The sequence below is a fragment of the Euphorbia lathyris genome, chromosome 4, assembly GCF_963576675.1.
Source record: "Euphorbia lathyris chromosome 4, ddEupLath1.1, whole genome shotgun sequence".
Lineage (NCBI taxonomy): Eukaryota > Viridiplantae > Streptophyta > Magnoliopsida > Malpighiales > Euphorbiaceae > Euphorbia > Euphorbia lathyris.
In genome coordinates, this window is record NC_088913.1 from 81,036,282 (window position 1) to 81,062,906 (window position 26,625).

Consider the following 26,625-nt stretch of genomic DNA (forward strand, 5'->3'; position numbering starts at 1 on the left):
TTAGTGAATTAGAATAGAAGTGAGTAGAGGTATAGAGGAAGGTACTCTTGTTATACTCAGCTTCTGATTTGTAAAGGGTTTTTGAGGCTCTACCTTTAAAGAGCTCAGTAGTGGATTTGAAATCTCGGAACGTGTTCCGGGGACAGGACGTAGGCTTAGAAGAAGCCGAACCTGGATAACTCCGCTGAGTGAAGTATTTCTAACCCTTAACTCCTTATATATTGCTTGCTTAATATAACCTAAAACTGACCAAGTAAAAGAGGTCAAGCTGAGTTGTGCGCTATAAACGACTTAGTTGAGGAATAGACTCTAAGTGCTATTTCCTGACTTAAGCTAAGAAACTGACCTAGTCACCAGTTGACTAAGCTAGTGTCTTGCTGATTACTCCGCGCAGCTGTCATATACCTTTTTCTTAAGAAAAAGAAGTCTGCCCTAAATTTGAAAAAGGTTAAATAGTTCCTAACCCCCCCCCCCTTGGAACTATATTTGCAACCTTACAAGGGACCAACAAGTGGTATCAGAGCTTAAAAGCTCATTGCTAAAGGTCTAACAACCTTGAGCTGATCCCTACCATGGGCGAAAACAGCACTCGGTTTCTCCCTGGAAACCAGACAACTCAGATATTACCCTAGGGACTGTCCATTACTAGCCCTCCCCTATTCTTCGGGTCAAACTATACCTTCTGGAAGAATAGGATGAAGAATTTCATTCAGTCTACAAACATGAGTGTCTGGCTATCTATAGTCCAAGGTCCGTTTGTACCTGTCAAAATTGTGGCTGGCCAAACAGTTTTGAAAGCTGAGGCTGAATGGACAGAGGATGATCTCAAAAAGCTACAAAATCATGCTTCGGCTATAAATATGCTTCACTGTGCGCTGGATGCTGCAGAATACAACAAAATCTCAGGTTGTGAGTCAGTGCAAGAGATCTGGAAGAAGCTGGAGGTCACCTACGATGGAACCAACAAGGTGAAGGAGTCCAAGGTGAACCAACATATGAGACTGTACGAGCTGTTCGAAATGAACAATGATGAGGGCATTTCTGAAATAAATGCAAGATTTACCAACATCATAAATGAGCTCAAGAGACTTGGAAAAATCTTCACTGAGGAAGAACAAGTCAAAAAGATACTCAGGAGTCTTCCTAAAGACTGGCAAGCCAAGAAGACTGCTGTTGAGGAAGCTCAAGATTTAACCACCTACAAATATGATGAACTCATCGGCTCATTGCTGACCCATGAGATATCTGTAGATACCCATTTTTGTCCGGGCCAATTTTTAAGTTTTTAATAAATTTCACTCAAAATTTAAACAATTCATGAATTATCCAGAATACATGGTATTATCTCGAAAATAATTTATTGGGGAAAATTATGCTATTAAGGTTAATTTGTCATATTTCGGTATAAATCGGTAAAAATGTCGAATTATATTCAAAATGCGACTTAATAGAATTAATGTATAATTTTAACCTATTATGAATTTTATTCGAGATATGTTCCTCGTATTTTGAATAAAAATGAATTTGCTTGAATTCGAATTATAATTTATTAATTAAAGTTCAGATGGCAATCAATCGAATTAAGATTTCAATGCTTATTTATTTGTCATAAAACTATATTTAGAAATGCCTATAGTCTGAATTGCGAATTATGATGTAACATCGTATATTAAAGTTAAAGTTAATATTGACTTTAGTTACGATTTATATTATAATTAAACGTTTGGAATATAGTTGATTTTTAAATAACGAATTATGACAAATGGATTCAAAAATTGAGAAGTTAATAAATTAACGACAATCGAACGCTTAAAAATGGAATTTTCAGTAATAAATAAATATTGCATTATTAATATAAATATTTCTCTTATTATTTTTGTTTTTTACAGTAATTTTGACGAATCTGAAGACCAGCTTTTTACAGTAATTTTGATGAATCTGAAGACCAGCTCGCCAATGTCTGAGATACCCAGAAATTCCCGCTATCCCCAAAAAGCAAGATCAGAATGCACACTCGATTCAAGAATATTCTAAAAAGTGATCAAATCATATTCAAATGATTGAGTTATCTCATTGCGGTACAAATCCAACAAATCGGAAGTTCGGCGAATTATTCGAAGCACGGATAATTGTCAGTTCAAGTTCGATTCCTAAGTACGGGTAATTGCTAGTTCAAGTCCGATTCCAAAACACGGGAAATTGTCAGTCAGTTCAAGCTTAATAAATTCCAAAGCTCGGGATTTTGTCTGTACAAGTCCAACAGAGTTTGCTCGGGTCACAAATAATTCAAATCCAATCTGGATCCACATCAAACTCGGATCAAATACAGCGTCCGTCTGCAAGAATCACAACTACAGGGACCAAACAGCATTTTACCAAAAATCAATAATTCAACAAGGTGATCTCATCCAGCAGGCATCCAAAATGTCAAAAAATACAGAGAAATGGGGCAAACGAATTGACGAGATAACCCTCAAGGGGTACAGTAGGAAATAGTGAATAATGATAAGCAATAATTCACAGCCAATTTCTTACTATAAATAGGAAGTTTCTATTACTGTAAAGGGGGAAGAAAAAAACAAACACTGAAAATCTTTCATCACTGTAATAGGAAGAGTTTTCACTATAAAGAGGGGAGGCAAGGAAAAGCTCTTCCAATATTGTAATTCTCAGAAAAGCAATCAAAAGAGCAAGGGTAAATTCATTTGCAATTTACTCATATTCATATATATACGTACACATATCATTCATTGTCATCTGTTTTTCTTTCCTTTTTTTGTGCTCATTTCATCATAGAAATTAACCAGACAATAATCGAACCCCGCATTTAACAGAGAACCGAAGCACCCTCCAGAGCCAATAACGGCTCTGGTTGCGTCTTCGGAACCATTCGAATAGGGCTAAGGCTATCTCCTATATAAAACTCGAGTTCAGGACAATACGAAACAGAAATTAGAACCATATTGGGAAACAGTAGAACCAAAAACACGGCAAAGCCATCCAACACACCATTCTAAAATCAAGTGATTACAACCAAACATCAAACCAATACAGTGAACCAAACCACAGCCGTCCTGAACCCGAACAAGCATAGCAAACATTCATCTAGCTCTTGAACTCTAGGAACTCAAGGAACCGAAAGTACCAACTCAGCAAGCATTTAACCCAAAAAATACCGAACACAGTCATAAGAGTTCTCGGAATTCAGGACGAAATCAAGAGAAATAGCCAAAACAGAGAAGGAGTAGAGAGAGAGCCATAAACCATAAAATTACCTTGCATGACGAATTAGGAGTGGACCGGACCTCCTCAGGCTACTAAACTCTTCATCGGAGGCGGAAGTCGCCACCGCCATCGCCGGAATTAGTCTGACAGAGCCTCCTACGGGCCCGAAACCAAACGAGAACCATAGACCCGGGTAAAGCGAGTAAACGAGTGAGATCGGCTAAAAAGGAGGCCGGAATTCATGGAGCCGAGGAGAGGGAGTCGATCGCCATAAGAGAAGTGAGGGGGAAGGATAAGTTTGCGTAAGAAGGAGGAGGAGGAGAGTTGGGGATCCAAATCTTGTGAAATGGGGATGGGTTAGGTGTATGTAGAATAGGATAAGACATGGGCTTTTTCTTAGTGGGCCGAAATTGTGGTGAGAATGAAAGCCCAATCCGATTTAATTAACACCTATTAGTCTAATTACATGGTTTCGTATATCGTCGACTCATGATAGCTAAACATATAGTTCGAATATTATTCTTTTAATAAACGTCGTAAATAAATTAGGCTAAAAATAATAATAATAATAATGAATAGGATTATTTCCTCCTAGGATAAGATACGAGATTATTCGGGATGAGATTAGTTAATCTAATGAAAATCACTTATTCATCCGTTTCGTTTTATTACAAATTAATCATATCCCCATTTATTTAATTTTCCCGATTCATAAAGTAAATGTAAAGGTCTCGGGTGTATGTGATACACACGACCTTAATAAAAACAAAGTTAACTCGAAAAAGGCTAAATAACGCAATGCGCGATCCTTTTAAAATGGGTTAAGTCAATAAAAAAGGTAATATCGTATAAATTCAACGATACGTGTGAGGATATTCTTCATTAGAGATTTTGCATTGGTTTTCGAGTAAATGCGTGCAGCATATATTGTATTCGAAGAAATAACACGATGAATTTCGAGATGTCCCCTCGAGCCGACGTGGTCAATCAGGTTAATTCGGATCGATGTGAAAACATCATCCGAATCAATAATTAAAGTAATTCGAACTAATGTGAAAACGTTATTCGAATGTGCGACCAAGTTAATTCTAGTTGATGTGAAAACGTCGCTAGAATTCGAGATGCCCCTTTAGATCTTTCATTCTATTTTATCGTAATACGTAAAATCATATCGAACTCTAATTTAATAAAGAGAAATTACGTGTACGCCGCACGTGTAATTTAAAAATAAATTAATTCGAGATGTTATCCCGAATCAATAAAAAAAAACCAAACTAATTCGGATTGACGTGAAAACATCATTCGAATTCATCTTTGAATTAATCCAAACTGATGTAAAAACGTCATTTGAATTTATAAATTAGATTAATCCAAATTGATGTGAAAACGTCATTTGAATATTAAATTAACTCGAATCGATGTGAAAACGTCATTCGAATTTATAACCATTCGGGTTGATGTGAAAACGTCACTCGAATTCATAAATCAAAACGATTCGGATTGATGTGAAAACGTCACTCGAATTCATAAACCAAATTGATTCGGATTGATGTGAAAACGTCATCTGAATTCTCAACTAAACTAATTCGGATTGATGTGAAAACGTCGTTCGAATTTATAACCAAACTAATTCTAATCGATGTGAAAACGTCATTAGAATTCAATACTAAACCTAATAACCCCAAAATCTACGAGTGCCTGGTTTATATCGATAATTCAAAGCAAAGAAAATAGCAAACACGTAATATCACAATAGTACCGATGCGTCGGGCGGGGTAGGGTGAGATCACATCTCTTCCCTACACGTAACCGGAAAGACGAACCCTGAATCTCTCCAGAGACCATCCTTACCCAAACCTAAACCATATAGAGTCAATCCAAACAGATAGGGCGACCAATCACGCCCATATACACGTGTTTCCAAGTGATGATTGGTGGCGACTCGAAACCTTAAAACGCGAGAAGGGCAGATCGAGCCGGCCACGCACCCCGACCTGCGTGAAAAACTGGAAGCCAGGGTGCGACAATATCCATGAAGAACTTCAAGGTGAAGGAAAAATCCGAAGACAAGAAGCAGAAGTCACTTGTCATGAAAGCTGACTCAACTGACGATGGCTCAACTGACGATGAGGAGATGGCTATGTTCACAAGAAAAATGAAGAGGCTGTTCAAGAGAAATGACAAATACTGCAAAAAGCCTTACAAGAAGTTTGATAAGTATAAGGCTGACTCAAGCGACAGCAAATACAAAAGGGATAGCTCAAAGCCCATTACATGCTTTGAGTGCCATCAAACTGGCCACATCAAGTCAAGCTGCCCAACACTGAGGAAAGACAAAAAGAATGGAAAAAAGGCAATGGTGGCAACGTGGAGTGACAGTGATGATTCTTCATCAACTGAAGCTGAGGCCACAGAGTGAGTGAAGATATGCTTCATGGCTGATGAACTTGCTGAGCCATGCGTTTCTGAGCATGCTGATCCTTCTGATGAATCAGACAATGAAGAGCAATCTAATGAGGTAATCTCACTCTCTCAGCTCAGAAATGAAATGGGTAATGCCCTGAGTGATCTCTATACACTTGTCAAAAAGTGTAAAAAGAAGATTAAAGCACTCAGCCGGCGCTGTGACGAAGTAGAAGAGGTCAAACTGAGTGACCTCAGATTCCTTCTACAGGACAACTCAACTCTGCATGATAATATGAAAATCATACATGAGCATGTCTCTGAAGTCCAGTCAGTTTCAAAGAAACTGAGAAAGGACGTCACAACTATCCAAAACCAATTAAAGGTTCCAATTAAAAGAAACACTCCGCTGAGAACTCAGTACCAAAGTACTCAGCAGATATGGAATCCCCAGAGGAAAGTCTATTGTGATTTCTGTGGGAAGAAAGGTCATACCACTAAGGTGTGCTGGCATGCTCAGCACTGGGGTGCTGACAAGTCAGTGAGACAACCTAAACAGAAGGTTAGCTGTGACTTCTGTGGGAAAAATGGCCATACCTTACAAGTATGTCGCCATAAGATAAAATGTGATGCTTTACCTATTGAACCTAACAAGCCAGGACCCAAAAAGAATTGGGTACCTAAAAGAAACTGATCACAATGTAGGTAAGCCTGAGTTGTGCTGAGAAGTCAAAGATGTGGTATATTGACAGCGCATGCTCAAGGCACATGACTGGTGATGAAACTCAATTCATCACATTTGAGCGTAAACGAGGAGGAAGCGTAAGTTTTGGAGACAACAAAAAAGGTAAGATAGTAGGGTCAGACACCATTGGAGGTAATCCTACTATTGAATCTGTCTCCCTGGTCAGCGGAATCAAATATAACTTACTCAGCGTAGCTCAGCTATGTGACAATGGGAGAAAAGTTATATTTGATGCTACTGGATGTAAAATATACGAGGGAAAAACAAATGAGTTGATTTTAACTGCCCCTCGGATGCTTAGTTTTCAAAAACTGTATGGACCTCCTGGCCAAATTGTATGCTTAGTTTCTAATGAAGAAAATTCCTGGCTATGGCACAGGAGACTTGGTTATGTAAGCATGGACCTCCTGGCCAAATTAGCAAGAAAGAAATTGGTTGAGGGACTGCCTGAACTTAAATTTCAAAAAGATCAATTATGCCACGCTTGCCAAGCTGGAAAACAAACCAAACAATCTTTTCATAGTAAAAACATTGTCTCAACTAAGCGTCCGTTAGAACTACTACACTTGGATATCTTCGGTCCAGTCCAGCCGCTGAGTCTGGGTAGAAGAAGATTTTCCTTGGTCATTGTAGATGATTTCTCTCGGTATACGTGGGTTATCCTGCTGACCAGCAAGGATGAGACCTTTGAGACATTTTCAACTTTGGTTAGAAAAATTGAAAATGAAAAAGACCTAAAATGAGCTCACATCCGTAGTGATAATGGTGGAGAATTCAAGAACCAAAAGTTTGTTGAATTCTGTGAAGCCAGCGGCATTGACCATAATTTCTCTGCTCCTAGAACACCTCGGCAAAATGGGGTTGTTGAAAGGAAGAACAGAACTCTGGTTGAAATTTCCAGGACAATGCTGGATGAGCATAGGCTTCCAAAGTATTTTTGGTGAGAAGCTGTTAACACAGCGTGCTATATTCTTAATAGGGCTCTAGTTAGACCTATACTAAAGAAAACCCCCTATGAACTTTGGAAAGGACGAAAGCCCAATATTGGATACTTTCGTGCCTTTGGCTGTAGATGTTTCATTTTAAATACCAAAGATAGCTTAGCCAAGTTTGATTCAAAAGCTGATGAAGCTATCTTTTTAGGCTACTCAACAAACAGCAAAGCATACAGAGTTTTTAATAAGAGAACCCAAGTTCTAGTAGAATCTATACATGTGGAATTCGATGAAACTAACCCTGTAGGAAGATACCAGCCGCTGATAGAAGATGAACCAAACTCAGCACCTGCTGATCAAGAACCAGCTAATGAGTCCTTCACTAAACGGCTGACCAAGAGTAAGAGTGAACCTAAAATTGTTTTCACTGACCTATCTACTTCTGCAGAGAATGTTGAAACACAGATAGAACAAGACACGAATCTACCCAAGGAGATAAGAGTCCCAAGAGGGCATTCAGAAAATGCAATTCTTGACTCAGCTGGAAATACCCTAATGACAAGAAGTCAACTCAGGAAGTACCTCAGCAATGTGGCCTTCGTCTCAGTTCAGGAGCCGAAGAACTTTGCTGAAGCTGAGCATGACGAATTCTGGATGAATGCCATGCAAGAGGAGGTCGATCAGTTCATGAGGAATGATGTATGGGAGCTAGTGCCACATCCAAGGAGCCAGAAGACCATTGGAACAAGATGGGTCTTCAGAAACAAGCTGGATGAACAAGGAAACGTGGTCAGAAACAAAGCAAGACTTGTAGCTCAGGGCTATAGTCAGCAAGAAGGTATTGGCTACGGTGAGACCTTTTCCCCAGTGGCAAGGCTAGAAGCAATTAGAATTTTATGTGCATATGCATCTTATATGAATTTTAAATTATTTCAAATGGATGTTAAAAGTGCATTTCTTAATGGAGTTATAAACGAGGAAGTCTATGTTAATCAGCCTTCAGGGTTTGAGGATCCTAAGTTCCCAAACCACGTTTATAAACTCAAAAAGGCTCTGTATGGCCTCAAGCAAGCACCACATGCTTGGTATGAGAGGCTGAACAGCTTCGTACTGACTAGAAATTACATCAAGGGCCAAGCTGATACAACCTTATTCATTAAGAGGAAGGGTAAAGATACCCTGCTGGCTCAAATATATGTAGATGACATTATATTTGGTGCTACTAATGAATCTATGTGCAAAGAATTTAGTAAGCAAATGCAGACTGAGTTTGAAATATCAATGATGGGAGAACTCAACTTCTTCCTTGGACTTCAAATCAAACAAGGAAAGAATGGCATCTTCATCAGTCAAACTAAATATGCCAAGGAGATATTGAAGAAATATGAACTAGAACATTGCAAGCCAATATCTACTCCTATGGGCACTGACATTGTCCTATGCGCTGACGAGAATGGTAAGTCAGTAGACAGCAAGTTGTACCGAGGTATGATTGGCTCTTTACTTTAATTAACAGCAAGTAGGCCGGACATTCAGTTCTCAGTATGTTATTGTGCTAGATATCAGGCTAACCCTAAGGAATCCCATTACATAGTTGTAAAAAGGATCCTTAGATATTTGCAAAGCTCAATGAATGCAGGCTTATGGTGTCCAAATACTCATGATTTCACACTCATCGGATACACTGACACTGACTATGGACGGGACAAGCTGGAAAGAAAAAGCACCTCTAGAGGATGCCATTTTCTAGGAAGCTGTCTTGTATCTTGGTTCAGTAAGAAGCAGGCGTCAGTAGCCTTGTCTACAACTGAAGCTGAGTACATTACTGCTGGAAGCTGTGTTGCTCAAGTCCTATGGATTAAGCAACAGCTTGAAGATTATGGTGTTCAAACAAAGACAATTGAAGTCAAATGCAACAACAAAAGTGCAATTGACCTATCAAAGAACCCAATCCAGCACAGCAGGATGAAGCATGTCAGCATAAGACATCACTTCATCAGAGATCATGTACTCAAAGAAGAAATCAAGCTGACCTATGTACCCACAGATGAGCAGCTTGCTGATATCTTTACAAAGCCTCTAGCACGAGAGCAATTCAATGTACTGAGAGAAGCCATTGGTATGTTTAATCCACTATCGTAAATTCCTAAGTACAAATGTGATAAATGCATGCTGAGTGATAACATGCTGAGTGTTTAAAGATTATTATTTAAAATCACATACCCAGTAATTAATGCACACTGAGTAAGTTATCTCATGCCGAGTAACTAACTACTCTAACTATCCGTTGAACAAAACTGACTACTCAGAATATGGAATGTTTGTAACAACAAAGGCTCAGTAAAGTAATCATTAGCAATCAATGCAAACGCACGGGCTATGACACCTAGGATGACGTATGCGCTGAATATGTCATAAAGTGTCATAAATGTCAGGATTTCTGCCGATTGGACAACCCAAGGGCAAAACCGACTTAAAATTCAACGAAAATTCTAATTTCAAAATCTATAAATAGTGGGCATTTCCCCACTACTTGTTCTTTACGCGTACTGAACCTTCAACTGCTTCAGAAATTCCTTAAGAACTTAAGTCCTAAAAACCCCAACTCCTCTCCCAAGATGACAAAACCCTCCTTTAACATCTCCGGTGCCGGTCGTTCTAAGACCAACACCGATGAACACTCTAAAGAAAACCCCTCAACTCAGCTCTCACCCTCCAAAACAGCTGGACAGAGCAAAGGAAAGACTATCCAAGCTCAAGCCAAACCAGCTAAACCCAGACAGTACATTCGAGTATTCGAAAATGTCAGAGAGTGGAAAGTAGAAGCTTCGCGCTGGGTATCCCAAACCTTTATCGATTCAGAACAACCATTCTGCGAATGGGTAAAGAAGAATGGCTGGACTGAGTTGTTCTCACTCAGGTTCCCCACTTATCCGGACCTGGTTATGGAATTCTACCATAACCTCAAAGCTGACACCAAGGACCATAACTACTTAGTCACCGAGGTGAAAGGGAAAACCATCTTCATCAACCCAACTTATCTGGGATCCCTACTCAGCCTCAAGACTGAAGGTGTCAAGCTGAGAAGGAATGGTGACCAAGATGAAATTTACTATGACCAAACCTTCTGCAAACCTGCTGGATACGTAGGAGAAGTATCCAGCTCTTCTATGGGTTAGCATCAGAAGATGGCCCATTACTTGCTGATCAACCTTATCTACCAGAAGGTCAAATGCACCAACTCAGCATCACATTTCGAGCAGTGCTTTATCTGGAACATGCTGACGTACAAGCCCATCAACATGCCGGTATTTCTCGTAGCTGGGTTCCTGAGAAGTACAAACAATCTGCGGCTGGGCTCGCTGATCACGAAAATCTTGCTTGACCACAAGGTAGACCTAAAAGGAGAAGACCACTTCAAAGGCTCAGAAATAACAGCCGCTTCACTGCGTGCTCTTAAATTTGGTCAACCTTTGAAGAAAGGTAAATTTGTGGAGCAACCAGCTGAGCAAACTGATGATGAGCAGCCTATTGAGGAGACTGTTCAACCCAAAGCAAGAAGGACAAAGGCTTCAGCTATCAGAAAGAGGAAACCTACTGGAACCCCATCTAAGGAAGCTGAGCCCCAAACCAAGAAGTCCAAATCAGCTGCTGAGTCAACCCAAGACAAATCTCAGTTAGCTGAGAAAAGGAGCAGGCAAGGTGAGCCTGCAACTGAGGAAACCACTGCTCAACCTCAAAAGAAACAGAAAACTTCAACACTATCACCCATTGATGCCCTTCCCCTTGACTTTGTTGTCACTGAGGATTCTCACCATGCTCAACATCAAGAAGAAGAAACTGAGCAAAGGGACAATGAGGTTGAACTGGACGAACAATTCGTCTCTCAGCTCGAGGAAGAGCTTGAGAAAGATGACTATGAGGAAGAAGAGGAAGAAGAAGAGCAAGAGGTGGAAGCTGACTCTGAGGAGACAGCAAGCGAAGATGATCAAGCTGACCTAATTCAAACTGAGTCACCTGATGGAGCTGACCACAATGAGACTCAAACTGACTAGCACACTGCTGATCAGGATGAAGACATCTCTCCATCTCAAGCTGATGATGATCAAGCTGATCCTCCTCTAGTGCAGAAGAAAAGAAGAAGACTGGTAAAGGCAACCATCTTAGACCAACCAGTCAGTGCACCGGTAAATGATCCTTCAAAGATCAAGATGAGATTCTTCAGCAAACCTGCACCATCAGCTCAAACCTCAAAAGTGGCAGAAAAACAAGCCTCTGTTTCTGCACAGGAACAAGCTGAACCTAATGTCTCTGCTGACCCTCCAATCCAAACCGAGCATAATCTTGAAGACAACTCAGTCCCAGTCAGTACTGCCCCAATCCAGTCTGACTGCGTAACCGAGAATGTATCTGCTGGCCAAACCTCTATCCAACAAGATCAAGTGCAGAATGAAATTCCAACTCCAGTCACTGACCAGATCCATACTCCAACTCCTCCTACCTCCGGTCAAACTGCTGTACACCAAGTCTCTCAGACCAACGCAACTGAGTCTAGCCAGAGAATACTTGACTCAGTGCAAGCTCTGATTCGAGACATCCAACACTCAACTCCTCCTGCTGCTGCGGTTTCAACTCTGGAAACCACTCAGCCTTCCCAAGTAACTCAACTTCTCAACGAAGTTAAGGAACTCAAGGATTTGCTGAGTGCTTTAAAATCTTCCCAAGCACAGCAAGCCAGGCAGGACTCAATCGCTAAGTTGGTTGAGATCCAGCTGACAACGGTGCAATGTCTAACTTCACTGTCTACACAAATTCAGAACCTGTCAGCTGCGAACCCTAATCAAGCCACTTCGTCTGAGTTGAAGATGCTATTTGCTCAGCTACATACTGAACAGAATAAAACCAATGCACAACTAGCAAATACTTCTCAGTGCTCCATGGAGCAACTCAGCGAAGCAGTACGTCTTCTAAATCTGCACAAGGAAGAAATGGACACCGACCAGCTGAAACAAGATCAAATCCTGACCACTTCCCAGAAAATCTTTGACCATGTTAGACATACCAATCTTCAGCGGGAGCACTATGACACTTCACTTCTGAAAACATTCCACAATTCATTTGCTGCGCTGACAGACACCATTACTTGGCTGCGAAAAGGACAAGCCTTTGTACTCAGTATGCTCAGTGCAGCTGACATTGGTATTGCTCCTGAGGTCTTAAGCAACGGTGCTTCAATATTTGATGGTTTAGACGAGAGTGCTGATCGATTGAAGACCTTCTCTGCTGAGCTCACTCGAGCTGTTCTCTTAGATTCCTTTAAGCTGCCTCCACCCGGTGCTGGCAAAACGGGGGAGAAGAAAGATCAGCGAAGAACTCAAGGAGAAGGCAGCAACAGTCAGCAAAAGAAGAAGAAATAAATAGCCAACCATTAGATTATACTTAGCTTCTTTTCTTTTTGCTGTAACATGTATCATGTATGCTGACTGTTCTATGTTATAATACAATACTTGCATTTTTATCTCATAACTTTTGTTATTTATCTTTCAATGCTAAGTATTATGAATGCATCTTAAAACAAATTAAACTCAGTAAATGAGTAAAAATACTTGTCTGCTGCGTAGATATAATGTTTGACATTGTCTAAAATGAACATTGAACAATTAATTACTCAACGCTCTTTAATGATACAAATCTTCCGCTGAAACTGAGTAAAATAGAATATGTCCCATAAGCTGACCTATACCTGAAAACTGACCTTAAACTTATTCAATTAAACCTTAGAATATTTAGAATAAAACTAAGTCAGTAGCTCAGTCCTGACGGGGGAGTCTACTTAGTCAAATAGGTCAACTGTCATGGGGGAGCTCAATGTTGAGTTCCTTGCTGAATAGTTTTGCCAACATCAAAATGGGGGAGTTTGTTGAAATACCTTTCCACAGGATTTTAATTTGACAAAATTATTTAAGTGCAATTAAATATTCTACAACACAATAAGTTTAAATGCTTTGTGATATCAAGGGGGAAATTTCTGATCGGAGCTCGTCCCTGTGGGGGGCGTCGTTGGGTTCGACGGGGGGAAACTCCGATGCTAAAGTCAGTAGAGAATATGGAGAATAAACTGTATTGACAAAGCTTAGAGAATGTAAGAAAGTGTGTGTACCTTGATAGCCTATGATAGTAGGCTATATATAGTTGAGAAAGTCGTAACCTCTAGGTAACTAGAAAGTCTCCATTAATGCTCATTTAATGGCGGTTACAGGTTATTCTTAACCTGGCGGGTAAGACAATTAATGATCCATTTAATGATCTTTTATGGCCGAACCGGCGGCCAGCCGTTACCAAGGTGAATGGAGAGATTCGCCTTGGAGATCTGCCAGCGGATCTCCTAAGACTAATCCGGGGAGATTCGCCAGCCGGCTTCCTTTTAGGAGATTGCTACGTGGCATACTTAAAGGCGAATATCTCTTTTGGTCCTCATGATAATATCTCGATGTTATCAGAAGCCCCCCCTAAATGCCTTTAAAGTCCTTTAGGGCTTTCGGACTTCCGCGCGCCGTCATATGTTCCCTCATTAATGTGCACTCTGTTCAACGCCATTTGATGGCCAACACGTGTGGTGACACACTGCCCTAGGAAGGTTCAAAAACCATTTTCTTCTTCGGATTTCTCTTTCTTCCTCATTTCTTCATTTCTTTCCGGCTTCGAAGCTTTTTTCCAGAAATTTTCAGAGATCCTACTCAAGCTTCTACATTTCCATGTAAGTGCTTTTTCCTTTTATCCTGAATGTTTAGAAGCTCATCTTCATCTTCTGGGTCGACTTCTGAACTTTTTAACTCGACATCTCCGCCTAAGATTGAAGTAGATTTTAGTTGGACCACTTCATTGTCGGAAAACTCTCAATCTTCTGTAGGTGCGATTAATTCCGGTTTAGCTGAGTTCAGTAACTCGGCGCGTAACTATTACCAGACTCGTTCCACCGGAAATCCCTCTTTCTTTTCTTCTATTTCCGGTGCCGTTCCGGCCGGTGCTCGTAACCGGTTTTTGGGTTCCATGGCCACTTCCTCTTTTCCTGTTAGGAAAAAGAATCCTCGAGCGGAGTCCACTCCATCTCGTTTGAGTGCCGTGGATTTGGCGAATCTGGCGGATCGCTTTCCGTGGATCAAAAATTACAAGACCCAACTCGCTGCTTCTCATCAACGTCCCTCCAATCCGCCTAATGGCTTCCTTACTGTTTTCTGCAGTCATGTGGAGAGAGGGTTTCGCCTTCCTCTTCCTAAAATGATGGCGGATATCCTCTCATACTTTGACATTGCTGTCAGTCAGCTACATCCTAATGGCTGGCTCGACATGGCCTTAGATTGCTATCTTGCTTCAAATTTAGGCGTTGTTTATACGGGCCGTATCTTTAGAGCCTTCCATAAACCTTCCAAGAGGAAGTCGGAATCTTATCTTACATTCGCCAAATTTGGTGTCTACTCGCCCTTTTACGACAAAATGTCCAACGTGCATAGCTGGGATGAGAGTTTCTTCTATGTGAAGATAAAGGATGACGAACCGTTAGGTTTTCCTTCAGTTTGGAACTCTCGACCGCTACATATGGCGGGTGACATGCGAATATTAACAAACAGTGATGAAGTGGTGGCGGATCTCATGAAGCAGATCAAGGCGGATGCATGGACTTATGCGGATGCCTTAGCCTTCATGATGAGTGACATTCCATTGATTCTCCGAGTAGAAGATCAATTTGTTTATTCAAAAATTACTCAGTTTGATCAAGGTACCTTTCTGTTACTTCAGGAGTCTTGATTATTTTGATGTCTTCTTTGGCAGGGGTGTATCTAAGGAAAATCACGCTCTTGCAGAGACGCGCAGGAAGTTTTGAGAAGATGAAGCACGCAAGAAAAGTCAAGCGGCTAATCCTCAAACTGATACGGGCAAGCGTCCTGTAGAGACAACTGTTGATCCGCCACTGAAGAAGAGGCGGCCCAACACTGTTGGTAGTACCAAGATTATGGCGGACGCGATACGTTCCGCCAAACCTGCTGAGAAGATAGTTCAGGTAATCCATCTCTTGATTTCTTTTTTACTCATCTGATTCTAAAGCGACGTATGGCTCTTTTCTCTTTGTGCAGATGGCGAAGCCCGATATTGGAGGATACTGGTCCGCCAAATTGGGGGCCCAGGGTTCTTTTGAGAATGAATCCCTTCTGAACGATCTAGATGAGGCCTTGGGATAGGTGGGAGAGGTACAAAGGAACTATAACCAAATTCCGGGATCAATTCATGTCCATAAGGGGAAATCAGAGCTTCTTTCGGTGAGTTAAAAAAGAATGTGGATAGTGGTAATTTCTTCACTTCCTTTTCGCCCTTGGACTAAATCATTTTTTCTTTTATAGTTGTATGCCCGCTTGCGTACTTTGGAAAATGGGCTCCTTCAGAACGTGGCGGACAGGGCAACCATTGAAAAGTTAGAGAAAGAGATAGCGAACGCCAATTCCACTATTGCCACTGCAAACGCGAATCTAGCTTCCGCCACAGCTGCCTTAGTTCTCCGGGATGAGGAGATTAAAAGTTTAAAGGCAAAGATGGCCTCTGATGCCAAAAGCCATGAGGATGCTCTCGGAGAAGCTGAATACACGACGGGTGTACAGGCGTTTTATTATGGCGAGATGCTTATGGCGTACTTCTCCCTGGCCCATCCTGAAGTTGACTTCACAGATCCCCAATTCGCCGTCCCCGAACCAGAAGACGTGGCGAGGTTTAATAAAATGCCAGATGCCAAGGAATACCTCCGCAATTATGTACCGAGATGGATGAAGGGACCTATGCAGGAAGCCAAACCTTTTACCATAGTTGTGGCAGATGATTCCGAAGAGATGCCGCCCAAGGCAGGTACAGAACCAATTCTTAATTCTGTCCTTCCACCGGGTCCCATTCCTTCGAAGGATAAGGAGGTATTTCCTGATGGCGGATCTGTGACTGTGGAGAAGGAGGGTCCTCAAGCAAGCATCGTAGGCGAAGGAAGCACAAAAGAGGATGCTCCTATTATTATTTAGCTTTTGCTAGAGATTTTTGTAAAAACCTTCTAAGTACAATTTGGTTAATCCTTTACGCTGCTATCTATTTATTTTACTCTTATATTTGCGCAAAGAAGTACTTTAAATATAAGCATGTTTAGGATTTATGTTTGGAGTAGGTGGCCAGCCATACTCCATGGTATGAACCTTTGTGAAGGTTTGAAGCTGTTCTATTCCTTCTTGGAGGAAGTAAAGCTGCCCAGGGGTTCAATTTGCTACCTATCTTTGAGGTGAAATGATCCGCCCGCAGGACTTGTAAATCCTTCTCTGGGAGGGATAAGAGAGTGTAAAGACCTTGCGTCCAAGGATCGTTTTAACTCTATCGGTGATCAGGATCCGCCAAGTGGCGGATCTATCGTGAATGTGGAGAGCGTTGGATGCCCCCCTTCTTTTTAAGACTGGAATATTGATATTGCAGCAGTAAACTATAAAAAGACCATAGATGATAAAACCAACAATGTTTATTAATGGGAGAAACACCTTATTACAGCGAATAGGTCTTTATAAATGAGCCTCATTAAAACCTTTAACAAGAAAACCCGCATGGGAAAAAGCTTGTTAAAGGAAAAAGAGTACTCAAGACCATGGACATACTTCATTTTCCGACAAAGTATTTGCGGAGGTTTTGGAGATTCCACGTGCGTGGTAGTGTATTGCCCTCCATATCTTGTATTTTGAATGTGGCTGGTCCAACCTTGTCCACTATCTGGTATGAACCTGTCCAGTTGAGCCCCAACTTGCCCTTGCCTTCTCGAGATTGGACCTTATCAGCTTTGCGAAGCACAAGGTCTCCTATCTTTAGATCTACAGGCTTGGCATTTTTATCATGGTAAGCCGCAATCCGCTATTTGTATGCTGCCATGCGTACATAGGATTGGTTCCTGCGATCCTCAACCTGATCCAAACGCTCCCTTAGTCGTTTGTTGTTGTCCTCTTCACAATAAAAGGTCACCCGATCACTGGGGACTTGTATTTCAACCGGGATCACGGCCTCCACTCCATGAGAAAGGGCGAATGGTGTTTCCCCAGTAGCTGTTCTTGGGGTGGTACGATAAGCCCACAAAACACTTGTAAGTTGATCCGCCCACCTTTTGTCATGTTCTCCCAACCTCTTCTTTATCCCCTTAACAATCGTCCGATTGGTAACTTCGGTCATTCCGTTGGACTGAGGATAATAAACGGAGGCGAATCTGTTCAGGATGCCCAACCCCTCACAGAAAGCCTTGAATTTGCCACAGTTAAACTGTGTTCCGTTGTCAGTGATGATGGTATGCGGAATGCCATATCTTCCCACGATGTTGTCCTTGACAAACTCCACCATCTATTCTACTGTAATGGAGGAAACAGCCTCGGCTTCCACCCATTTGGTGAAATGGTCTACTGCCACTATTACGTACCTTTTTTGCCGGCGAGTTAGGGGAAATGGACCAACGATGTCAATTCCCCAGAGGGCGAATGGACGCCCTTCAATGATTGGCCTTTGAATGTGTTTGGTTGTATGTGACTCATTTGCGTGAATCTGACAATTGTGACAAGATTCTACCAAACTCTGGGCATCTAACTCAACTGTGGGCCAATAGAAACCTGCTAACCTAGATTTTTTCAAGATCGTGGCGGATGCTTCATGTGACCCACAAGATCCCTCGTGTAGCTCCTTGAGGATCTGCTGCCCTTCTTTTGGTAGAATGCATTTCAGCCAGGGATGACTAAAGGATTTTCTGTAAAGACCATCATTGATCAAGGAGAAATAAGCTGCTCTCCTGACTATCCTCCGCGCCTCTTCCTTGTTTTCAGGTAATGTTCCATTTAGTAGATATTGGCGGATGACTGACCTCCAATCATCTTCCACCGTTGTGAGTACGGACACTTCTTCAGAAGCAAATGCTGGAGCCATTTTTACTTCGAAGGGACAATCCGGATCCGCCCAGTTTTCCTCGCAAGAAGCCATTTTGGCCAATTGATCAGCGTCTGTATTGGATTCCCTTGGTATGTGAACCAATTCCCACTTAGTTTCTTTAGCTTCAAGGTTATCCAGCAACTTTTTGACTTCTGCTACATATTTGGCCAGAACCTCGTCTTTCACCTCGTAATTCTTGATTACTTGGTTGACCATTAGTTTTGAATCGCTGTATTCACGATCCGCTCTGGGGTGATCTCTTGAAGTAGACGTAAGCCCAATATCAGAGCTTCATACTCAGCAGCGTTATTAGTGGCATGGAAATTTAATTTTGCTGCGTATCGCAATCTTATGTAGTGGGGACCTTTGATCACAACTCCCACACCTGCTCCATCCGCCGAGGAAGCTCCATCAGTGTACATCGACCATTCTTCTAACGGAGGCTTGGGATGAGATACCCCTTCGTCGGTGAATTCATTCACGAAGTCCGCCAGGACCTGACTTTTCAAAGATGACCTGCTTTCATATCTTACATCAAATTCGCCCAGGCGAATCGCCCATTCCATCAACCTTCCCGAAGTGTCCGGCTTCTGCAATACCTTTCTCATTGGTATATTGGTTCGAACTATTACCGTATGCGCCTGAAAATCTCTTAGCGTGCCCTTCCTAGACTTTGGGAGAGATTTTTCGACCGTTCGATACGACGAGTCCGGGATAGCTTACGCTGGTGTTGAGATGGCTCCTCCTGTCTTTTCCTCGAGGATACCATTTGATCCCTCCGACGCTCTTCAGACCTCGAGAGAGACGTGCATTGACTACGTGGGGCTCTCAGGTTATTTGAGAGATCGACTCAACATGCGTTGTGCCGATCATCTGGTGAGTATTTTATTTTAGTGTAGTGGAATGTATGCATGTATGTATGTATGATTTCTGTTCTTGCCCGTATTCTTTTTCTTTTTCTTATCTGTTTTTCTTTTTTCTCTTTTTCTCAGAGTGATCTTCATGCGCATGAGCAGAGACGGAGCGAGATGGTGCGAGAGGCCGATGCCAGGGTTGGCCAGGTATACCGGGAGAGGAACGATCACTGGTCTGGGGTGATGCAGGTAGAGACGGCGGGACGGCTTGCCATTGAGGAGAGAGCGCGAGTTGCCGAGGAGAGACTTCGAGTCGCCGAGGAGACTCTATCTGCGGAGCGAGCGTCTCATCTGAGAGACTTTGAGGCCCAGTGGGATTTCTCTCCTTACTAGGCTTGTCATGTTTAGCTTTGTAGCTTTTATTAGGACTGCTCCGATGTATAGGTGGTGTATGTAGAGTGGGGTGGATAGTATGTAGGCTTTTTATTTGTGGAAAGTAAAGTAAGAAATGTACAATTCATGATTCATATTACCATGCATTCAGTAGATTACTATGATTCCAATCATTCTCTTCATATATATTCATGCTTTCATTCATTTACAAACAACAGAAATACTTAACCGCTTATACATTATTTTTGTAATTGCTCAAGATATAACTACTGTTACCAGGACCCGCCTTTTTTCGGTTTTTGGATCCCAACGATTTTTCATCTCTCCTTTTATTATCCCGGAATTTTCAAATGAGTGCCCTTTCGGGTTTTCACCCATTGGGATGTCCCTTATTGTTGCATAGGCCGCCCTTTGCGGGTTTTCAACCTATCGGTAATTTTTCTTTCTTTCTTTTTTTTTACGAAAAGTATTTCTTAAGCCTATCCAGGTTGGTAGGTTCGGAGAACTCCATGCCGTCCATAGTGGTTAACTTCACCGCTCCTTTGCTCAGGATTTTCTTCACGAAGAACGATCCTTCCCAATTAGGCTTGAACTTGCCCCTAGGATCAGTGTGCGTCATTCGGATCTGTTTCAGCACCAAGTCTCCTTCTTTGATAGGGCTGGCCTTGACCTTTTTGTTGAAGGCTTGGGCCATCCTTCTTTGATATAACTGCACGTGGTAAAGAGCTTCCATCCTCTTCTCATCTACTAATGCTAATTGCTCATACCGCTTCTTTACCTATTCCGCCTCGGGAATCCCTGCTTCCACGACGATTCTCAAAGATCGCTTTTCAATTTCAATTGGGAGAACGGCCTCTGCACCGTATACCAAGGAGAATGGTGTTTCCCCAGTAGATGTTCTGACCGTCGTGCGGTAGGCCCACAAGGCAAACGGGAGCTGCTCATGCCAATTCTGATGTGACTCTACCGTTCTCACGAGGATTCTCTTAAGGTTCTTATTCGCGGCCTCCACTGCCCCGTTAGCTTGCGGTCGATACGGAGAAGATCTATGATGCTCAATGCCGTATTCCTGGAAGAGACTTCTCACTTCCCCCTGAAACTGTACCCCATTATCCATGATCATATGATGAGGCACTCCGAATCTGATGATCAGATGCTTTTCAATAAACCTCTTCATCTGCTTCGACCCCAGCTTACTGAATGATTCCGCCTCTACCCATTTGGTGAAGTAATCGATAGCAACTGCGATGAATTTGTGCCCATTCGAAGTGTTAGGCCTCACCTCCCCGATGATATCAATGCCCCAAGCCGCGAATGGCCAAATAGGTGCTAACACCTGCAATTGCATGGCTGGTAAATGACTGCAATCGCCGTGGATTTGACAATCGTGGAATTTCTTCGCATATTCATTACAATCTCTTTCCATGGTGAGCCAGTAGAAGCCTTGCCTTATGATTTTCTTTACTAACACCGCTCCTCCCATATGGGCCCCACAAATTCCCGAGTGTACTGATTCCATGGCCTCGCGGGCTTCTCCCGCATCCAAGCATCTCAGTTGTAACCCATCGACGTGCCTTTTGTAAAGCGAGTCGTTGTGGATGACGAACTGCTGAGCTAACCTTCTAATCATGGCTTGATCCCTAAGTTCTGACTCGGCCGGGTACGTTCCATTCTTCATGAAGTTTACGATATCGAAATACCACGGCTTCTCATCTGCCCCTAATAGGATTACGTCTTCGTAGCAGGGTTTGTGAGATCTCCTCAACACCAACAGCTTCGAGGCAAGGTTCCGAGGGTTGTCCCAAACTGACACTAACGTTGCCAAAGCGTCTGCCGCTTGGTTTTGCACTCAAAGAATGTGATAAAAAAGAAACTCGCTGAACCTCTGTGCCAAACCCCCTAGCTGGTCGAGGTATGGGCGCAACCTTTCTTCCCTCACTTCCCAATTCCCTTGGGCCTGCTCAATAATTAGCTTTGAGTCGCCCCATACTTCGACATAGGACGCTCCTACGGCCGTTAATGACTCCAGTCCGTAGATGCATGCTTCGTATTCGGCCATATTATTAGTGAGAGGGAATGACAACTTCTTCGCCATAGGGATCCTTTCCCCTTCTGGTGTGATAAGTAACACTCCAACACCAGCTCCATTTGAATTAACCGGTCCATCGAAGAACATTTTCCACGGTATAACTTCTATTGCGTTCAAGTGCTCATCGGGGAAATCGTAGTTTATCTCTTCCTTTCCTGCATCCAGGGGTTGGTTAGCCAGGAATTCTGCCACAACCCTTCCTTTGATAACCTTCTTCGTTACGTATTCAATGTCAAACTCGGACAAAAGCAACAACCATCGGGCTAGCTTCCCAGTTAAAGACAGAGTTCGGTACAGGTACTTCACGGGATCCATCCGGGAAATAATGATCACCTTATACGATTGAAAATAGTGCCGTAGTTTCTTTGTTAGCCATACTACTGCCACACATGTCTTTTCAATCATGTTATACTTAAGTTCGTACTCCAGGAACTTCTTACTCAGATAATACACCGCATGCTCCACACCGGTGTCTCCTTCTTGGGCCAACATCGCTCCAATGGATCGCTCCTCGATCGCGACATATAGGAGCAGCGGTTTCCCGAGCTTAGGCGGTCTCAATACCGGTGGATTAGTTAAGTACGTCCAGATGCTGTCCAACGCTTGCTGGCATCTGTCATTCCAAACCGTCGGTTGATCCTTCCGTAGCAGCTTAAAGATTGGTTCGCAGATTGTAGTGAGTCGTGCTATGAACCGGCTGATATACTGAACCTGCCCCAGAAATCCTCTTACTTCTTTCTCATTCTTTGGCGCTGGCATCTCTTATATGGCCTTCACCTTGTTAGGATCCACCCCGATCCCTTTGTTACTGATCACATAACCTAAGATTTTCCCCGATGAAACACCAAAGAAGCATTTCTTCGGATTCAATCTCAGCTTGAATTCCGATCCTGGCTAGGAACTTCTCTAGGGCGACGAAATTCCCCTCTCTTGTCTCAGACTTGACCATCATGTCATCCACATAAACTTCCACCTCATTGTGTATCATATCGTGAAACAGTGCTGTAGCCATTCGCTGGTAAGTTGCCCCGGTATTTTTCAAACCAAACGGCATCACCCGATAACAGTAGGTTCTCCACTCAGTTGTGAATGAGGTTTTTGCATTGTGCTTCTCGGCCATTTGAACCTGCATGTAGCCCATGAAACCGTCTACATTCGTGTGTAAGACACTTGATGCCACACTGTCGATTAACACGTCAATATGAGGCAATGCGAATTCATCTTTGGGGCATGCCTTGTTAAGATCTCTATAATCAACGCACATTCTTACTTTGCCGTCTTTCTTTGCGATGGGGACTACATTTGCGACCCAAGGAGGGTAGTCGATTACTTCGATAAACCCTGCTTCTAACTGTTTCTTCACTTCCTCTCTGATCTTATCTACCCATTCCGGTCTCATGCGTCGGAGCTTCTGCTTTACGGGCTTCGCATCGGGATAGGTTGGGATACGGTGAGTTACGATTGATTGATCAATCCCCGGCATGTCTTCGTATGTCCAAGCAAACACTATTTCGTATTTTTTAATTATTCTCTCGAATTCTTTTCTCTCTTCAATAGTTAATTCTTGAGCAATTTGTATAAGTTTAGGATTTTCATCCGTGCCAAGATTGAAAGTTGACATTTCTATTGTATTGATTTCAAATGAAGGCATGTTATATAAATGAGAATGCATGGAACGATCAGAATCAACATCAAGCAAGTAAGAAAAATCAGAACTCATTTCATTGATAACGTGGGTAAGTACATCATCGGATTCAAATAAAGCAGTAATACAATTTTCATCATCAGGGTTCTCGGGTTATCATAGGTTTCGGAGGTGCTGGGCCCATTCGCTGCTCCCATAGTGGCCTCAATAGTGACGACCTGCTCCTCGGCATTCAAATCCAGCGTCATGATTTCCTCGACGAAACAGCTGGATCTTCGGAATAGAGACTGGTCTCGTCCACTATTTGAATGAAAACTAAACTAACACTGTGTTTATAACTAATCTAAATACAATTCGTGTACAACATGATTGTTTACAGAAATGAAATCTAACTTTCTGATTCTTTTCTGAATCAGAAACTCAACATAACAAATCTCTTCTCTAATTTCTCTAACTTTTCCAACCTCCTCAATTCTGAAATGAATCACTTATTTATAGTTGTTGAAGGGTTGTGAATGATGGGTCGTGTCTGCTGTTGAAGGATCACTTTTATCCGAACGAACAGACGCGTTTTTACGAAATTAATATGTGTTTAGTGTGCAGGAGGGCTGTCTGTCGCGACGCGACAGGGGGTATAGGGGCGAGCTTGAAAATGTGATTTCCCCATGGTCTGGGCTCCGCAAGTCGCGACTGAGATTTTGAGAATCTCAGTCGCGACAAAGAGTTTTCCTCAGTGGCGTTCGACTGTTTTTCGTCCTCCTTGAGCGTTCTTCTGACTGTTATGCATTCTCGGTACGTTTTTAAGGTTTTTCCTCCATTTTAGCTCCGTTTTCGCTCCTATTTGGATTTTACCAAATATTTAGGTACCTTGCATCAAAGAAGTAAATAAAGACATAAAAGTATTCCAAATGAATATAATTAACACGATTTCAATGTAAATTTAACGTATTTATATAGGATATTTTAGGTATATTTTGGGCTTAACACTTACCGTAAAAGGAAAGCTGTTGAGACTCCTTCCAAAGATGTTGAGTCTCCAGCTAAAAGGCAGAAGTCAGCTGAGAAACGAAGCAGGCAAGATGAGCCTGGAACTGAGGAAACTACTGAGCAACCTCAGAAGAAGCAGAAGCCTTCTACACTGACTCCCATCGACGCTATACCTATTGACATCGTTGTACTTGGTGACTCTCACTTCACCCAGTGTCAAGGTACAGTAGCTGAGCATAACGAAGATGAGGTGCATTTGGACGATCAGTTCATTGCACAAGTTGAGGAAGAACTCGATGGTGACAGTTCAGAAGAAGAAGAAGAAGAGGCCAGCGGTCAGGATGACGCTGAGGACTCTGAGGAGACAGCCAGTGAACATGAGACTGAGCATGCCAATACTATGTTGGCTACTGGAGAAGAGCAAGTACTTGACCAACACAATGTTGATCAAGTCCAAGTGCAAGCTGACCAACCTAATGATGAGCAACACGAATCTTCTCCTTCTCACTCAGGAGATGCTATTCTAGGTAACACTCCACCTCGTAGAAGAAGAAAATTGGTTAAGGCCAGTGAGAAGACTGTCAGTGAACCTCCTGTGCCACCACCAACTCTTCCTGACTTTGTTATTTCAAAGCCAACCAAGGACCCCTCTACAGTCAAGCTAAAATTTTCAAACGACAACAACCTCCTATTGCATCGGCATCCTTAGAAAAGCAAGCCTCTGTTTCTTCTCAACAGGAACATGCCGACTTAAGTGCTTCCGCCAACTCAACAAGTAAGGTTGAGGCGATTACTGTCAATGCTGTCCATCCAAGCATTGTGCTGAATCCGAATGTATCTGCCCCTATCAGCACTGACAGTATTTGAATTTCTACTTCTCCACTCAACATCTCTGCCGATCAATCAACCATACCATAACCTCAAGTGCAGATTAGTACAACGCTACCAGTCACTGACCACGTGATTCCTCTAACACCTCCTCCTACCGGTCACACTGATGTTGCTGAAGGGTCTCAAAGTTATCTCAATGCCACTGAGTCTGGCAAACGAATAACCGACTCAGTGCAAGCTTTGATTAAAGACCTTCAACAATCTACTCCTCATGCTGCTGGGTCTTCAACTCTTAAGACTACTCAGCTTTCCCAAGTCACTCAACTTCTCAACGAAGTTAAGGGACTTAAGGACCTGCTGAATGTCATCATTTCTTTTCAAGCACAGCAAGCTAAGAAGGACTCAATCACCAAGCTGGCTGAGATCCAGCTGACAACTGTTCAACACCTAAATGCCTTACAACAACAAGTTCAGAACTTGTCAGCTGTGAACCCTGGCTATGCAACTTCTGATGAAGTCAAAATGCTCTTTGCTCAGCTTCACACCGAGCAACTCAAGACCAATGATAAAATGGTTTCTTACTCTCAGTGCTCAGTGGAGGAAATTGGCGAGGCTGTTCGATTGCTAAATCTGAATAAGCAAGAGATGGACACTGACGCAATGAAACATAATGAGATGTTGTCTATCACATGACAAACCTTCAACCACATTCGTCACACCAATATTCAACGTCAGTATTACGACACAACACTTTTAAAGACCTTTCACCAAGTCGTTGCTGGTCTTACAGAAGCACTCTCCTGGCAAGGCAAATCTCAGGCGTTTATCGTCAACATGATTAGCGCTGCTGAACTCAACATACCCGAAGAGGTATCCAGTGATGGAGTTGCAATTTTTGACGGCGTCAATGAAAGCGCTGACAAACTTAAGGAGTTGTCCCAAGAACTGACTCGAGTTGTCTTAACTGATGCCTTCAGACTTCCTCCTCCTGATGCTGACAAAACGGTGGAGAAAGAACAAGCAGCTAGAGCTCAGCATGAGCGTAGTCAGTCTCAGCACGAGAAAAAGAAATAGAGATAGGCTAGAACGTTTAGAACGTTTTTTATTGATTATGTTATCCTTTGTACCTATTTCTTTTATTTCTAGTATACTGACTATTTATATAATTACTTGCATCGTTCATCCATTATATGAGTTATGAGTTATTTTATCTGATGCCAAGTATTAAGTCATTAATGTATCTTCAAACTAATCCTATGCTTATAATATGTGATATGTTCTTTGACTTGTATGTTTATAAAACATTGTCTTATAAAACTCATTGAACCAAAAATTACTCAGCGCCCTCTGAATGCTAAAACCTTCCGCTTAAACACTGAGTAAAATAGAATATGTTCCATGAGCTGACCTATATCTAAAAACTGACCTTAGACTTACTCCATTAAACCTTTAAATGTTTAGAGTAAAACTAAGTCAGTAGCTCAACCCTGACGGGGGAGTATGCCAAGTATATTAGGTCAACTATCATGGGGGAGCTCAATACT

The 26,625-nt window shown here is 42.2% G+C and overlaps 1 long non-coding RNA gene across 1 annotated transcript; it reads left to right on the plus strand.

The window, feature by feature from the left end:
- The first annotated feature begins 2,580 nt into the window (after positions 1-2,580).
- LOC136225560 (uncharacterized) lies at positions 2,581-19,702 on the plus strand. Its single transcript, XR_010687155.1, has 2 exons — positions 2,581-2,695; positions 19,275-19,702. It is a non-coding gene; the product is annotated as an uncharacterized lncRNA (long non-coding RNA).
- Positions 19,703-26,625: the final 6,923 nt, after the last annotated feature.